This window comes from Mastomys coucha, chromosome X (genome assembly GCF_008632895.1).
Source record: "Mastomys coucha isolate ucsf_1 chromosome X, UCSF_Mcou_1, whole genome shotgun sequence".
NCBI lineage: Eukaryota > Metazoa > Chordata > Mammalia > Rodentia > Muridae > Mastomys > Mastomys coucha.
In genome coordinates, this window is record NC_045030.1 from 75117240 (window position 1) to 75121941 (window position 4702).

Sequence of the window (4702 nt, forward strand, 5' to 3'; positions counted from 1 at the left end):
TTCCTAAGAAGATTCACATTGCTGGCTTTCCTCACATTCTTCCCATCCAGAATTCCTGGCCTAAATCCAGTTGATTGACATGAACACCTGTTTAAATGTGGTACTGTACTCTGTTCACTAAGATGGGTGTAAATCTATGCCTTTTAGTTTCTGGATTTAACCCATGATTTTCTGTATGAGTGTAGTTCCTTTTCTAAACAGCATTTGCCTGATAACATGAGCTCACTATAGCCCATTCTATTCTATTTTGGAAGTGTTTTACTATTTCCAGCAAACCCGCTAGATTAGGGGATTGGTGACACCTCTATTCCTAGTGTACTTACATTCTGTAGTTCAAATTACGTTGGTTTGAATACTTACTTTCAAATATAGAAATGCTATATGTGAACATGATCCTCAGTGCTACTAGTGTATCTCTGAGAATAGTAGTTGTGTCCTGCCCCAGTTTGTATTCAGTTTTAGAGGCATTCTTGTTCTTTCCTAGTCTGATTCTCTTGTCTGTTTTATAGCACTCACGATAATCAGCCTTGCACTAGAGTTGTTTGTGAACTTGGCTTTTCCTCCCCTTTTTTCAGCCTTCCCCAACCTATTAGATTGTGAGCTCTTAGAAGACAGGGGTGGCCCTTCATGTCTAATCCCCTACCAAATCTAGCACAGTGCCTTGCATCTAGTAGATTTCAATAAATATATGTTAAATGGCATAGGCCTTTCTTGACTCATTTTATCCTTTATCAGCATCTTGGAGATATGCAAAACCTCAGCAATTTCTGGTTGCCATTTTATGTGCTGGTGTAAGCACTACCCTCTCCCTTTTGTCCTAGGTTCCCATCACATAGTCTGCCTTGGCCCTCTTGGAACTGGAGGCCTACCAAGCAAAGACAACTGGCTCATAGACAAAGTGGCTTCTGCTTTGGTGCTTACTACATTTTAGCTTCCTTTCCTCAATGTCTCCTGACTCATCTTCCTGAAGACTCTAAATCTGTGTCTCTGTCTACCCATCCCACACTCCTTAAATGCAAAGCCAGTGGTGTTGCACATGTGTAATCCCAGCACTCAAGAGGTGGAGGCAAAAGGATCTAAAGTTCAGGGCAGCCTGAACTCTAGAACAAGGCCCTGTCTGAAAAACGAAGTGCTAATCACACAATGACATGACTCCAGACTTTTCAGGCAATATGTACCAGAACTATCCCCCAACTTCAATATAAATTTAGTGGGTGCCTGCTATGTGCTTAACCCCAGATGCAAAAGCAAATGTCAAGGTCCCTGCAAAAGAGATGAGGTTTTCTGTAGACAAAATATCGTAAGACAAGTGTTCACTTAACCTTTAGAATTTATATACTTTAGTGGTGTACTGGGTGGGACACAAGCTAGAGTCATGAGAAAGAAAAGAGCCTCACTTGAAGAAATGCCTCCATGAGATGCAGCTGTAAGACATTTTCTCAATTAGTGATCAAGGGTAGGAGGACTCAGCCCATTGTGAGTGATGCCATCCCTGGGCTGGTGGTATAAGCCCACTTTGGCCAAGGCAAAAGTCCAAATTTCACCATCAAGGAACAAATGTAAAATTTAATAATTGTTACTTTAATTGTAGTATTCATATCCTGAGTTTCAGAATTGCTAAAATGAATAAAATACAAACAGCAGAATGTGAGAAAATGCACAGGGTGAAAATGAGGAAAATCTTAAACACAAAATGATGTATAAATATATGAAATATTTTAGATCAACAAACAAATGCAAAAGGTAAGTAGAGAAGACTGGATGGGTGGGTGACATGAGAAAACAACAGAGTGTTAAAGTACATGGTACCCAAACAAAACTGCCATGATGAAATCCCATTATTTTGTACAGTAAGCAGATGCTAGTAATGGAGATGAAAAAGAAAGGATCAAGCTTTTTAAAAGAAAAGTACTAAAAGTTATAATCTAATGCAATTTTCTGGAAGTAAAAAAGATTTGAAGTTACACAAAACTATGTATTAAAAGAGCAGAATGTGGGGCTGGAGAGATGGCTCAGAGGTTAAGAGCGCCAACCATGCTTTCAGAGATCCTGAGTTCAATTCCCAGCAACCACATGGTGGCTCACAACCATCTGTAATGGAATCTGATGCCCTCTTCTGGTGTGTCTGAAGACAGCTACAGTGTACTCATATACATAAAAAAAATTAAAAAGCAGAATGTGTAAATACTTACACAAAATGATCAACACTAATCCATTCTACTAAACTTCCTAGACTTTACATACCAAGAAGGAGAACAGTCTTTGGGTACTCTGAAAACTGAGCAAGTAGATTATAACAAGGGAAAAATTAAATACCCATCAGACTTTTGGATAGATAAAAAGAGAATGGAGCACTGCACTGCTACTATTTTTTTCATTGCTGGGCATTAGCCTTGTGCATGATGGGTAAGAACTATATTCACAGCTCCAAATTACATATTTAAGATATACAAGTTCCATTGGTTGTCTGGGTACTGTAACGAAATTTATGGGTCTTAGTGGTTTAAACAATGAGATCAATAAATACTGTTTCCAAATAGTCACTTGGTAAAGTATAGGCAGTACAAAGCAAAGGATACAACCAAAGATTTCTGGTTTCACAGAAAACTGTCTTGAAAACCAAATAAAGAGGCTTTCACTAGCTAAAGCAGAAGTAACTTAGGCTTTGGTAAGAATAATAATTACAAATGAATTAAAAGTTATCAAATATGCTGGATGTGGGTACAAGTCTTTAATCTCAGCACTTAAGGTAAGAGTCAGGCCTCTGAGTTCAAAGAAATCTGGTCTACACAGTGATTATCAGGCCAGCAAAGTCTTACTGTGATACCTTATCTCAAAACAAACCATCAAATATGTTTAAATATACTAAAATCTTTTAAAATGATTTTTGAATGTCTGCTGCATCCACTGTGACTATCTTCTCGCACACAGCTCACCTGACCTATATGCTGTTTCCTCTAAGCCTTTCACCTGCAGCACAGAAGCCTTGACAGATGTAGGCTCGCATTAGTCATGGCTCCCAGGGTAAGAGGACTTATTAGAATGAATTTCTCTCTTTATGTATAGAAAGGAGATTTATTAGAATGACTTTAAGGCTGTGGTCCAACTAATTGAAAAATGGTTGGTTGTAAATGGAAAGTCCAAGAATCCAGCAGTTGTTCAGTCTACAAGGCTGGGTGTCTCAGTTGGTCTTTAGTATATACTAGAATCCCCAAGAAATAGGCTTTAATACATAACTTTAATTTTTTCAAATCCTATTTTTAATGATGGTTCTTAAACACTTTAACCTTCCTTATAACCTACTACCCACCAGAGGTAGTGGAAAAGAAAGGATATAGGGGGTAGGGGGAAGTGGACCTGTTTAGAAAGGTTCTTTGGAGCAACTCCCGTCTGTGTCTGGAAATCAGCAGTTCAGTTCACAGGATAGCAGGTAGCGGCAACTCAATCCACTTGCAAACACCTCACAGATACACCAGCAGTCCATTCTGGTAGAGTTGGGATAGCAACAGTGGTGACATGACCTAGCAGAGACAGCCAGGCCTCAGCCTTGGCTCAAGTCACCAAGTTCTCATCTGTGCCTCTCTCAGGGAAGTGAAGATCAGCAAAGACTTGAGACCCACAAGCCTTGCACAGCTAGCTGTACCAGCAAGCCAAGCTCAGCCTCTATCAGTCAGGGCCAGTCTTGCTTCAGCACATGTATCCAATCAGCCCTTGGACACAGGAACAAACTACAGTAAACCACCAGAAGTTTTTTTGGTGTGTTTCTCTCTATGGAGCCCTGACAAATCCAGCTCAACTATGCAAGGTAAGGTGGACCAATGTGTTGTGGAGGGGCTTGGTGCTGTTCTTGTGAACCAATCACCTAATGAATAAAGGAGCCAATCACTGGGCGAGCAGGTAGGACTTTCGGGTTGGATGGAGGAAAAGAGGAAGCAGGAGAGAGGCACTTTTTGGAACAGGGACAGCAGACAGGTGAGATGTAGCTGCTAGAGTTTCCCAGTATCATGGTGGATCCACAAGGATTTGCCACCAGAGGAATCAGATTTTAATAAGGTTTACGGGGCTGGCGAGATGGCTCAGCAGGAAAGAGCACCGACTGCTCTTCCGAAGGTCCTGAGTTCAATTCCCAGCAACCACATGGTGCCTCACAACCACCTGTAATGAGATTGGATGCCCTCTTCTGGTGTGTCTGAAGACAGCTACGCCAGAGCAAGCAGGGCCGGCAGAGGTCCTGAGTCCAATTCCCAGCAGCCACACACATGATGGCTCACGGTCATCTGTACAGCTACAGTGTACTCATACACATAAAATAAATAAAATAAATCTTTTAAAAAATAAGGTTTAGCCGGGCAGTGGTGGCGCACGCCTTTAGTCCCAGCACTTGGGAGGCAGAGGCAGGTGGATTTCTGAGTTCGAGGCCAGCCTGGTCTACAGAGTGAGTTCCAGGACAGCCAAGGTTACACAGAGAAACCCTGTCTCGAAAAAACCAAAAAAAAAAAAAAAAAATAAGGTTTACAAGATTAAGTTTTAGTTGTTGCACCCAGAGAATGAGTTACCATTGTTTCTGAACTAATTTGCATTGTGTTTTCCTTCACATGGCAGCTTCTCTGGGTTCAGGAGAGAAAGGTACAGTGGTCAAGCGTGGGTTTGCCTCAGGTGCTCCACAAAGGCCGTGGGGGATTTGAAGCACAGGTTGGTGTGG